Source organism: Triticum dicoccoides, chromosome 2A (genome assembly GCF_002162155.2).
Source record: "Triticum dicoccoides isolate Atlit2015 ecotype Zavitan chromosome 2A, WEW_v2.0, whole genome shotgun sequence".
Classification (NCBI taxonomy): domain Eukaryota; kingdom Viridiplantae; phylum Streptophyta; class Magnoliopsida; order Poales; family Poaceae; genus Triticum; species Triticum dicoccoides.
Genome location: NC_041382.1, coordinates 324,460,731 through 324,474,799, shown reverse-complemented (window position 1 = coordinate 324,474,799; position 14,069 = coordinate 324,460,731).

Genomic DNA, 14,069 nt, shown 5'->3' with positions numbered 1-14,069 from the left:
CTGTCACTGGGATCGAGCACCATAAGATCAAATCTATCACAAAGCACCTCTTCCCATGGCAAGAAAAATCGATCTAGTCAGCCTAACTAAACCAAAGATTCGAAGAAAAAATACGAGGCTATAAGTAATCATCATATAAGAGATCAAAAGGCTCAAATAACTTTCATGGATAAAAACATAGATCTGATCATAAACTGAAAGTTCATCGGATCCCAACAAACACACCGCAAAAAGAGTTACATCAAATAGATCTCCAAGAGACCATTGTATTGAGAATCAAAAGAGAGAGAGGAAGCCATCTAGCTACTAACTATGGACCCGTAGGTCTACAATGAACTACTCACGCATCATCGGAGAGGCACCAATGAGGATGATGAACGCCTCCGTGATGGTGTCTAGATTGGATCTGTGGTTTCTGGAACTTGCAGCGGCTGGAATTGATTTTCGTTGACTCCCCTAGGGTTTCTGGAATATTGGGGTATTTATAGAGCAAAGAGGCGGTGCGGGAGGCCACCGAGGTGGGCACAACCCACTTGGGCGTGCCTGGGCCCCTAGGCGTGCCCTGGTGGGCTGTGCTCCCCTCGGAGCCCCCCTCCGGTACTTCTTTGGCCCAATGGGTGTCTTTTGGTCCAGAAAAATTGCCTAAATGTTTCACTGTGTTTCGACTCCATTTGGTATTGATTTTCTGCGAAGTAAAAAAACAAGCAAAAAACAACAACTCGCATTGGGCACTATTGTTGGGGATCGTAGTGATAGTTCAAAATTTTCCTACGTGTCACCAAGATCAATCTAGGAGATGCTAGCAATGAGAGAGAGAGAGGGAGTGCATATTCATACCCTTGAAGATCACTCAGCGGAAGCGTTACAAGAACGCGGTTGATGGAGTCGTACCCATGGCGATTTAAATCGCGGAAGATCCAATCTAGCCCAGAACGGACGGTGCCTCCGCGTTCAACACACGTATAGCCCGAGGACGTCTCCTCCTTCTTGATCCAGCAAGGGGAGAGGAGAAGTTGAGGGAGAACTCCAGCAGCACGACGGCGTGGTGATGGAGGAGCTCGTGGTTCTCTAGCAGGGCTTCGCCAAGCACTACGGAAGAGGAGGAGGAGTTAGAGAGGGGGAGGGCTGCGCCAGGGGAAGGGTCACGTCTGCCCTACCACCCCCTCAATATATATAGGGGGAAGGGGAGAGGGGGAGGCGCCCTAGGGTTTCCCCTAGGGGCGGCGACCAGGGCAAATTGGATCTCCCTAGGAAAACCCTAGGGAGACTTGCCCCCCAAGCCAAGCCAGGTGGAGGCTTGCCTCCCAAGTCAGGTGGAGGCGCCCCACCTCCCCAAACAATGTGGGAAAGGGTGTGGGGGTGCACATCCCCTTAGTGGGCTGGTTTGCCCCCTCCCCTTGGCCCATGAGGCCCTGCAACACTTGTTGGGGCTCCCGAAACACCTCTCGGTCATGCTGGCCATAAACTGGTACCCCCGAAACACTTTCGGACTCCAATACCCTTCGTCCAATATATCGATCTTCACCTCTGGACCATTTCGGAAATCCTCGTGACGTCCGGGAGCTCATCCGGGACTTTGAACTACCTTCGGTAACCACATACTATTCCCGTTACAACTCTAGCGTCACCGAATCTTAAGTGTGTAGACCCTACGGGTTTGGGAACCATGCAGACATGACCGAGATACCTCTCCGGCCAATAACTAATAGCGGGATCTGGATACCCATATTGGCTCCCACATGTTCCACGATGATCTCATCGGAGGAACCACAATGTCGGGGATTCAATCAATCCCGTAAACAATTCCCTTTGTCTATCGGTATGTTACTTGCCCGAGATTCGATCGTCGGTATCCCCATACCTTGTTTAATCTTGTTACCGGCAATTCTATTTACTCATTCGGCAATGCATGATCCCGTGACTAAGTCTTTAGTCAAACTGAGCTCATTATGATGATGCATTACCGAGTGGGCCCAGAGATACCTCTCCGTCATACGGAGTGACAAATCCCAGTCTCGATTCGTGCCAACCCAATAGACACTTTCGGAGATACCTATAGTGCACCTTTATAGCCACCCAGTTACGTTGTGACGTTTGATGCACCCAAAGCATTCCTACGGTATCCGGGAATTGCACAATCTCATGGTCTAAGGAAATGATACTTGACATTAGAAAAGCTCTAGCGAACGAACTACACGATCTTGTGATATGCTTAGGATTGGGTCTTGTCCATCACATCATTCTCCTAATGATGTGATCCTGTTATTAACGACATCCAATGTCCATGGTCAGGAAACCATAACCATCTATTGATCAACGACCTAGTCAACTAGAGGCTTACTAGGGACATGTTGTGGTCTATGTATTCACACATGTATTACGGTTTCCGGTTAATACAATTATAGCATGAACAATAGACAATTATCATGAACAAGGAAATATAATAATAACCATTTTATTATTGCCTCTAGGGTATATTTCCAACAGTCTCCCACTTGCACTATAGTCAATAATCTAGTTCACATCGCCATGTGATTAACACTTATAGTTCACATCGCCATGTTACTAAGACCCAAAGAGTTTACTAGAGGCAATAATCTAGTTCACATCGCCATGTGATTAACACCCAAGATTTTACTAGAGTCAATAATCTAGTTCACATCACCATGTGATTAACACTCAATGAGTTCTAGGGTTTGATCATGTTATGCTTACGAGAGAGGTTTAGTCAACGGGTCTGCAACATTCAGATCCGTGTGTTCTTCGCAAATCTCCATGTCATATTGTAGATGTTGCTACCATGCTCCACTTGGAGCTATTCCAAATGGTTTCTCCACTATACGTATCTGGTTTCCTACTCAGAGTCATCCGGATAGGTGTTAAAGCTTGCATCGACGTAACCCTTTACGCTGAACTCTTCATCACCTCCATAATCAAGAAACATTTCCTTATTCCTAAGGACAATTTTGACCACTGTCCAATGATCCACTCCTGGATCACTCTTATATCCCCTTGTCAGACACGTGGCAAGGTACATCGCTGTACATCGCATATCGTATAGAGCCTATGGCTAAGGCATAGGGGATGACTTTCGTCCTTTCTCTTTCTTCTGCCATGGTCGAGCTTCAAGTCTTAACTTCACACCTTACAACTCAGGCAAGAACTCCTTCTTTGACCGATCCATCTTGAACTCCTTCAAGATCATGTCAAGGTATGTGCTCTGTGGAAGTCTTATCAGGCGTCTTGATCTATCTCTATAGATCTTGATACCCAACATGTAAGCAGTTTTACATAGGTCTTCCTTTGAAAAACTCCATTAAAAAAACCCTTTATGCTTTCCAGAAATTCTACATCATTTTTGATCAACAATATGTCATCCACATATACCTATCATAAATGTTGTAGTGCTCCCACTCACTTTCTTGCAAATACAAGTTTCTTGCAAACTTTGTATAAACCCAAAAGCTTTGATCACCTTATCAAAGCATATGTTCCAACTCTGAGATGCTTGCTCCAGTCCATAGAAGGATTGCTGGAGCTTACATACCTTTTAGCATCCTTAGGATTGACAAAACATTCTAGCTGTATCACATACAACTTTTCCTCATGGAAACCGTCAAGGAAACTTTGTTTTGACATCCATCTGCCAGATTTTGTAAATGAAAATGCAGCAACTGCTAACATAATTCTAATAGACTTTAGCATCGCTATGATTAAGAGAGTCTCATAACAGTCAACTCCTTGAACTTGTTGGAAACTTCTTTGAGACAAGTCGAGCTTCATAAATGGTGATATTACCATCTGCGTCTGTCTTCTTCTTAGAGATCCATTTATTTTGAATGGCTTGCCGATCTTCGGGCAAGTCCACCAAAGTCCATACTTTGTTCTCATACATGGATCCTATCTCAGATTTCATGGCTCCTAGCCATTTGTTGGAATCCGGGCCCACCATCGCTTCTCCATAGCTCATAGGTTCATCGTTGTCCAACAACATGACCTTTAAGACAGGGTTACCACTCAGAAGTTGTACGCACCCTTGTCGACATACGAGGTTCGATAGTAACTTGATTTGAAGCTCCATGATCATCATCATTAGCTTTCTCTTCAAATGACGTAGGTGCCACAGAAACATCTTTCTGTGCTGCGGAACTCTCTGGTTGAAGTGAAGGTTGAACAACCTCATCAAGTTCTATCTTCCTCCCACTCAATTCTTTCGAGAGAAACTCTTTCTCAAGAAAGGACATGTTCTTAGCGACAAACACTTTGCCCTCAGATCTGACATAGAAGGTATACCCAATCGTCTTCTTTTGGGTATTCTATGGAGACACAATTGTCCGCTTTGGGTTCGAGATTTTCTGGCTGAAGCCTTTCGACATAAGCATCGCAGTCCCAAACTTTAAGAAACGACAACATAGTTTTATTTGCCAAACCATAGTTCATACGGTGTCGTCTCCACGGACCTTAGATGGTGCCCTATTTAAAGTGAATATAGTTGTCTCTAATGCATAACCCCAAAATGATAGTGGTAGATCGGTAAGAGGCATCATAGATCGCACCATATCCAATAGGGTGTGATTACGACGTTCGAACACACCATTACCATATGGTGTTCTAGGTGGCGTCAACTCTGAAACGATTCCACCTTGTCTTTAGTGATTGCAAAACTCATAACTCAGATAATCTCCCCTTGATCAGATTGTAGGAACTTAATCTTCTTGTTATGGTGATTCTCAACTTCACTCTGAAATTGCTTAAACTTTTCAAATGTTTCAGACTTATACTTCATTAAGTAAATATACCCATATCTACTCAATTCATCGGTGAAGGTGAGAAAATAATGATATCCACCGCGTGCATCAACACTCATCGGACCACACACATCAGCATGTGTGATTTCCAACAACTCACTTGCCCGTTCCATTGTTCCAGAAAATGGGTTTTAGTCATCTTGCCTATGAGGCATGGTTCGCATGTGTAAGGTGATTCAAAATCAAGTGACTCGAAAAGTCCATTAGCATGGAGGTTCTTCATGTGCTTTACACCAATATGAACTAAGCGGTAGTGCCACAAGAAAGTGGTACTATCGTTATCAACTCTACATCTTTTGGCATCAATGTTATGAACATGTGTATCACTATGACCGAGATTCAGTAAACCATTCACTTTTTGGTGCATGACCATAGAAGGTATTATTCATGTAAATAGAATAACCATTATTCTCTAACTTAAATGAATAACCGTATTGCAATAAACATGATCTAACCATGTTCATGCTCAACGCAAACACCAATGCAAACAACATTTATCTGGGTTCAACACTAATCCCGAAGGTAGAGGGAGCGTGCGATGGTAATCATATCATCCTTGGAAACACTTCCAACACACATCGTCACCTCACCCTTAGCTAGTCTCCATTTATTCTGTAGCTTTTGTTTCGAGTTACCAATATTAGCAACTGAACCGGTATCTAATACTCAGGTGCTACTAGGAGTACTAGTAAGGTACACATCAATAACACATATATCAAATATACTTTTGTTAAAGTTGCCAGCCTTCTAATCTTCCAAGTATTTGAGGCAGTTCCGCTACCAGTGACCGTTCCCCTAATAGAAGCACTTCATCTCGGGTTTGGGTTCTTGGGTTTCTTCACTGGAGCGGCAACTGGCTTGCCATTCATGAAGGTTTACCTTCCTCCCCTTGCCCTTCTTTGAAACCAGTGGTCTTGTTAACCATCAACACTTGATGATCCTTCTTGATTTCTACCTTTACAACCTTAAGCACGACGAACAGCTCCGGGATCATCTTCCCTTGCATGTTATAGTTCATCACGAAACTCTAGCAGCTTGGTGATAGTGACTGGAGAACTTTTGTCAATCACTCTCTTATCTGGAAGATTAACTCCCACTTGATTCAAGTGATTGAAGTACCCAGACATTCTGAGAAGATGCTCACTGGATGAGCTATTCTCCTCCATCTTGTAGGCAAAGGTCTTGTCAGAGGTCTCAAACCTCTCAACATGGGCATGAGCCTGAAATACCAATTTCAGCTCTTGGAACATCTCATATGTTCCATGGCGTTCAAAATGCTTTTGCAGCCCTCACTCTAAGCCGTAAAGCATGGCGCACTAAACTATCAGGTAGTCATCAGAACGTGTCTGCCAGATGTTCACAACATCCACAAACGACGCCAGAGGGGTTGGCACACCGAGGGGTGCATCAAGGACAGAAGCCTTCTGTGTAGCAGTGAGGACAATCCTCAGACTATGGCCCTAGTCTGCACAATTGCTTACAATATCTTTCAACTTAGTATTTCTCTAGGAACGCATTAAAACAAGGATCTAAAGAGCGAGCTATTAATCCACAACATAATTTTCAAACACAATGTAGACTATGTTCATGATAATTAAGTTCATCTAATCAAATTATTAATGAACTCCCACTTAGATAGGCATCCCTCTAGTCATCTAAGTGATACATGATCCGAATCGACTAGGCCATGTCCGATCATCACGTGAGACGAACTAGTCATCAACGGTGAACATCTCCATGTTGATCGCATCTACTATACGACTCATGTTCGACCTTTCGGTCTCTTGTGTTCTGAGGCCATGTCTGTACATGCTAGCCTCGTCAAGTCGACCTAAGTGTTTCGCATGTGTAAATCTGGCTTACACCCGTTGTATGCGAACGTTAGAATCAATCACACCCGATCATCATGTGGTGCTTCGAAACAACGATCCTTTGCAACGGTGCACAGTTAGGGGAAACACTTCCTTGAAATTTTGTGAGGGATCATCTTATTTATACTACCGTCGTTCTAAGAAAATAAGATGCAAATATGATAAACATCACATGCAAATCATAAAGTGAGATGATATGGTCAATATCATCTTGCGCCTTTTGATCTCCATCTTTGAGGCGCGGCATGATCACCTTCGTCACCAGCATGACACCATGATCTTCATCATCGTGTCTTCATGAAGTTGTCTCGACAACTATTACTTCTACTACTATGGCTAATAGTTAGCAATAAATTAAAGTAATTACACGGTGTTTTCATTGACACGTAGGTCATACAATAAATTAAGACAACTCCTATGGCTCCTGCCGGTTGTCATACTCATCGACATGCAAGTCGTGAATCCTATTACAAGAACATGATCAATCTCATACATCACATATATATAATTCATCATATCACATCACATAGCATACCCTGCAAAAACAAGTTAGACGTCCTCTAATTGTTGTTGCAAGTTTTACGTGGCTGCTATGGGTTTCTAGCAAGAACATTTCTTACCTACGCAAAAGCCACAACGGTGATATGCCAATTGCTATTTACCCTTCATAAGGACCCTCTTCATCGAATCCGATCCGACTAAAGTGGGAGAGACAGACAACCGCTAGCCACCTTATGCATCAAGTGCATGTCTGTCGGTGGAACCAGTCTAACGTAAGCGTACGTGTAAGGTCGGTCTAGGCCGCTTCATCCCACAATACCGCCGAATCAAGATAAGACTAGTAACGGTAAGAAAATCGACCAAATCATCGCCCACAACTACTTTGTGCTCTACTCGTGCACAGAATCTACGCCTAGACCTAGCTCTGATGCCACTGTTGGGGATCATAGTGATAATTCAAAATTTTCCTACGTGTCACCAAGATCAATCTAGGATATGCTAGCAACGAGAGAGAGAGAGAGAGAGAGAGAGATAGAGGGAGTGCATCTTCATACCCTTGAAGATTGCTAAGTGGAAGCGTTACAAGAACGCGGTTGATGGAGTCGTACTCGCGGCGATTCAAATGCGGAAGATCTGATCTAGCGCCGAACGGACGGCGCCTTCGCGTTCAACACACGTACAGCCCGGGGACGTCTCCTCCTTCTTGATCCAGCAAGGGGAGAGGATAAGTTGCGGGAGAACTCCAGCAACACGAAGGCATGGTGATGGAGGAGCTTGTGGTTCTCCGGCAGGGCTTCGCCAAGCACTGCGGAAGAGGAGGAGGAGTTGGAGAGGGGGAGGGCTGCGCCAGGGGAAGGGTCACGGCTGCCCTCCCACCCCCTCAATATATATAAGGGGAAGGGGGAGGGGGAGGCGCCCTAGGGTTTCCCCTAGGGGGCGGCAGCCAGGGCAGATTGGATCTCCCTAGGAAAACTCTAGGGAGACTTGCCCCCCAAGCCAAGCCAGGTGGAGGCTTGCCTCCCAAGTCAGGTGGAGGCGCCCCACCTCACCAAGCAACGTGGGAAAGGGTGTGGGGGCGCACATCCCCTTAGTGGGCTGGTTTGCCCCCTCCCCTTGGCCCATGAGGCCCTGCAACACTTGCCGGGGCTCCCGAAACACCTTTCGGTCATGCTGGCCATAGCCTGGTACCCCCGGAACACTTCCGTACTCCAATACCTTCGTCCAATATATCGATCTTGACCTCCCTAACATTTCGGAACTCCTCATGATGTCCGGGATCTCATCCGGGACTCCGAACTACCTTCGGTAACCACATTCTATTCCCGTTACAACTCTAGCGTCACCGAACCTTAAGTGTGTAGACCCTACGGGTTCGGGAACCATGCAGACATGACCGAGACACCTCTCCGACCAATAACAAATAGCAGATCTGGATACCCATATTGGCTCCCACATGTTCCACGATGATCTCATCAGATGAACCACGATGTCGGGGATTCAAACAATCCCATATACAATTCCCTTTGTCTATCGTTATGTTACTTGCCCGAGATTCGATCGTCGGTATCCCCATACCTTGTTCAATCTCATTACCGGCAAGTCTCTTTACTCGTTCTGCAATGCATGATCCCATGACTAACTATTTAGTCAAACTGAGCTCATTATGATGATGTATACTGAGTGGGCCCAGAGATACCTCTCCGTCATACAGAGTGACAAATCCTAGTCTCGATTCGTTCCAACCCAACAGACACTTTCGGAGATACCTGTAGTGCACCTTTATAGTCACCCAGTCATGTTGTGACGTTTGATACACCCAAAGCATTCCTACGGTATCCGGGAGTTGCACAATCTCATGGTCTAAGGAAATGATACTTGACATTAGAAAAGCTCTAGCGAACGAACTACACGATCTTGTGCTATGCTTAGGATTGGGTCTTGTCCATCACATCATTCTCCTAATGATGTGATCTCGTTATCAACGACATCCAATGTCCATGGTCAGGAAACCATAAGCATCTATTGATCAACGAGCTAGTCAACTAGAGGCTTACTAGGGACATGCTGTGGTCTATGTATTCACACATGTATTACGGTTTCCGGTTAATACAATTATAGCATGAACAATAGACAATTATCATGAACAAGGAAATATAATAATAACCATTTTATTATTGCCTCTAGGGCATATTTCCAACAACAATGTCAATAGGTTAGTCCCAAAAAATGATATAAAGTTGCTATAAAATGATTGTAAAACATCTAATAATATTAATATAACAACATGGAAGAATAAAAAATTATAGATACGTTGGAGACATATCAAGACTCAAATAAAAATAATTGCATAAAATTAAATAGATAGGCCCTTCGCAGAGGGAATCAGATATTTGTAGAGGTGCCAGAGCTCAAAGGTTAAATTAAGAGATAAAATTGTTTTGAGAGGCTTGCTTTTCCTGTCAACGAAAATGACCGAGAATTCATAATATCTTCCATGCTAGGTAAATCATAGGCCGTTCCCAAACATAAATAAAGTGTATTCCCTTTTCCATCATCCTTTCACAATCCATGGCTAGTTGTATCCACGGGTGCCTTCTGTACCAACACTTTCCAAGGAAATTATTATTTGACAACATAAAGTAAAAAAATCATTTCGAGACTGGGCATCCCTATTATCAGACACACTCTCGTGCCATGACAAGTGAAGAAGCACTCATCTTGAGAATAACATACCTAGCATGGAAAATATTAGCCACCCCCCTGCTGATTCATGAGCGATACAGACACACAAAAAGGAAATTCAATTGAAAATTGGAGTTGGCAAATACAAATTTACTTGCAACGACATGGAAATACCCCTTATAGGTATATATGGTTGACTCATTTGGCACAACTTAGTTTAGGATTTGTGATGCACAAGCAGTATTCCCGCTTAGTACAAGGAAAGGCTAGCAAATAGATTGAGAAGCAACCAACAAAGAAACGAAAACGATCATAAACAAGCATTAAGCACAACTAACACTGAATAATTCACCACAAGTAGGATGTAACTTCATTGCATAACTATTGACTTTCATGCTTGCATAGGGAATCACAAACCTTAACACCAATATTCTTACTAAAGCATAGTTACTCACCAAAATGACTCACATATTACTATCTCCATATCGCAAAACTAATGCAAGGAATCAAGTTTTAATATCCAATGATCTTCATGATAGTTTTTATTATCCCTCTTGAATATCTATCACTTTGGGACTAAGTTCATATATCACCATTGTTACTTTTCAAGATCTCAAACAAATTTAAGTGAAGAACATGAGCATAAATATGTATTCAAAAAATTCATCTCTCAAAATAATATAAGTGAAGCATGAGAGTATTTCTTCAAAATTAAATCACCGCCATGCTCAAAAAGATATAAATGAAGTACTAGAGCAATTCCATGGCTCACTTTTTTTAAGTTAAGCACATAGAGCAATTCTAACAAATTATAGCATCATTATGGCTCTCTCAAATAGGTGTGTCCAGCAAGGATGATTGTGAAAAACTAAAAAGTAAAACAAGCAAAGACTCATACAGTACAAGACGCTTCAAGCAAAATTCATGATATGTGACAAATAAAAATATAGTTTTAGGTAAAATTACAGACGGTCGTTAGAAGAAAGAGGGGATGCCTTCCGGGGAATCCCCAAGCTTAGTTGGTTGGCTCTCCTTGAATATTACCTTGGGGTGACATGGGCATCCCCAAGCCTTGGCTCTTTTCACTCCTTATTCCTTCATCCATCGTGATCTCACCCAAAACTTGAAACTCACTCACACAAAACTTAACAAAACCTTCGTCAGATTCGTTAGTATAATAAAGCAAATCACCACTATAAGTATTGTTGCAAACCCATTCATATTTTATTATTGCATTATAACTACTATATTCTAACTTTACCATGGCTTATACCCCCCGATACAATCCATAGATTCATCAAAATAAGCGCACAATGCAACGAAAACAGAATCTGTCAAAAACAGAACAGTTTGTCATAATCTAGACTTCCACCATGCTTCTGTAACACCAACAATTTTGAAAAATTAGGACAATGTAGAAAATTTGTATATCAATCATGTGTAATAAATTCAGAGGAAAAACACGTTTTTGTGAATTTTCAAAATTCTAGAACTGGACGCAAAAGTTTCTGTTTTTCAATAGGATCAAATCAACTATCAACCAAATCATCCTAAAGGCTTTACTTGGCGCACACACTAATCGAAACATGAAAATACAATCATAATAGAAGTATAATTGCATATTTATTGAAGAACAGAAAGAAAATCAAAAATTGCAAAGATAACTATCGGGTTGCCTCGCAACAAGCACTATCGTTTTACGCCCTTAGCTAGGAATAATGTATAGATTCAAGTATTGCCATCTTCGGTTTCCAACTCCTCAATCACACATCCATGATTCCTTAAAGATCTAGCATGCATATTCTCTATGATCACACTCCTAGGAATAAAATTAAAGAATTCACTGTTGCAAGTAGGTTTCTTTATCACTTCAACAAAGTTGGGGTGAATACTAATCATTTTAAGATCTTCATTGTTGCTACTAGAAGCGGGACCTGTGTTCTTAGGAACATGTGTAGACTTGCAATTCTTATTAGTAGGAGTTTTTTCAATAGTTTTAATGGAAGAAAAAGCTGAGCTCAATTTACTAAATTTTGCTTCCAATTTATCAATCCGAGCAGAGCTCTCCTCCACCCTTTCGTTAACTACGGGTTTTTTATCTTTTAGTAATTTAAGAGTATCTCCTATCCTTGACCCAATTCGATTAGCATGATCATGGACCTTTTTTCCAAATTGTCAATATGTTCTACGATGAGCATTTTCTTTTCAATAGCATCTAGCCTTTGCATAACACGCTCAAGAGTTAAAATCTTTTCATTGATAATGGTGGGTGGTGATCGCACTAAATTTCCCATAGCATTAAAAGCATCCATAGAGGGACAGATCAAGAAATTTCCCCCAGTGATAGTGTTAAGAACAAATCTATACCAAGTAGTAATGAACACATAAAAATTGTGAAGAAGAATAGTAGTAGATTTCTTATGAATAGATCTATTATGAGCATTGCAAATCATATACCAAGCATCTTTTAAATTCTCTCTCCCCTATCCTTAAAATTGAAAACTTCATTCTCAGGAGTGCACGTAGCAAGGGAGGAGTGATACATCTCCATCGTATCCACTTTTCCAAAATCTTTTGCCCTTGTTTTGGACTCTAATTTGCATGATTCGAATGGAACTAACCCGGGCTGACGTTGTTTTCAGCAGAATTGCCATGGTGTTATTTTTGTGCGGAAATAAAAGTTCTCGGATTGACCAGAAAATTTATGGAGAATTTTTGTGGAATATATAAAAAACACCGGCGCAAGAATTAACTAGAGGGGGGGTCCACCAAGAGGCCAAAAGCCTGGGGGCACCCCTCGAGGCGTGCCTAGAGGGCTTGTGGGCCCCCTGGACCTCCTCCGACCCTAACTCAAACTCTATATAACCCTATTCGAGGAGAAAAAAATCAAAGAGACGGATTCATCACGTTTTACGATATGAAGCCGCCGCCGCCTCCTGTTCTTCATCCGGAGGGCTGATCTGGAGTCCGTTCGGGGCTCTGGAGAGGGGGATTTGTCGCCATCATCATCACCGACCTTCCTCCATCACCAATTTCATGATGCTCACTGCCGTGTGTGAGTAATTCCATCGTAGGCTTGCTGGACGGTGATGGGTTGGATGAGATTTATCATGTAATTGAGTAAGTTTTGTTAGGGTTTGATCCCTAGTATCCATTATGTTCTCAGATTGATGTTGCTATGACTTTGCTATGCTTAATGCTTGTCACTAGGGCCCGAGTGCCATGATTTCAGATCTGAACCTATTATGTTTTCATGAACATATTTGTGTTCTTGATCCTATCTTGCAAGTTGTAGACACCTATTATGAATTATGATCCGTATACCCCAAGGTGACAATAATTGGGATTCTTTCCGGTGATTACCGTAGTTTGAGGAGATCATGTATTCACTAAGTGCTAATGCTTTGTTCCGGTTCTCTATTAGAAGGAGGCCTTAATATCCCTTAGTTTCCATTAGGACCCCGCTTCCACGGGAGGGTAGGACAAAAGATGTCATGCAAGTTCTTTTCCATAAGCACGTATGACTATACGGAATACATGCCTACATTATATTGATGAATTGGAGCTAGTTCCGTGTCACACTAGGTTATGACTGCTACATGATGAATATCATCCAACACAATTATCATTGTCGATCCAATGCCTACGAGCTTTTCACATATTGATCTTTGCTAAGTTACTTCCATTGGTACTGCTGTTACAATCACTACAAAACTCCTACTGTTACTTTTGCCACCATTACCGTTACTTCCATACTACTTTGCTACTAAAACTTTGCTGCAGATATTAAGTCTTTCAGGTGTGGTTGAATTGACAACTCAACTACAAATACTCGTGAATATTCTTTGGCTCATGTAAGTGCATCTAGTGCCACCCCTAGTTGGTTTTGGAGTATTGACGACAAACCTGGTTGAGGGACTAATGTGTTTGTGAGAATTGCAGGATAACACAGGTAGTAGTCCCTCACTGATTCGGTTTACCTACCGGAGATGACACCTAAAAATGTATGAAGACATTGGAGACAAAGGTGGTATGTGAAGGTATTCACATTGAAGTCTATGACAAGAGAAGACATTGTGTGAAGACTATGGAGCACGAAGACTTAGTTGTTTCGTTGTTTCGTTTTCCTCTTTATTGAGTCATAGGAACCACCATACTGTTAAGTGGGGTCCAAGTGAACCAGTCAGAATGAATGAAGTGATGCTTA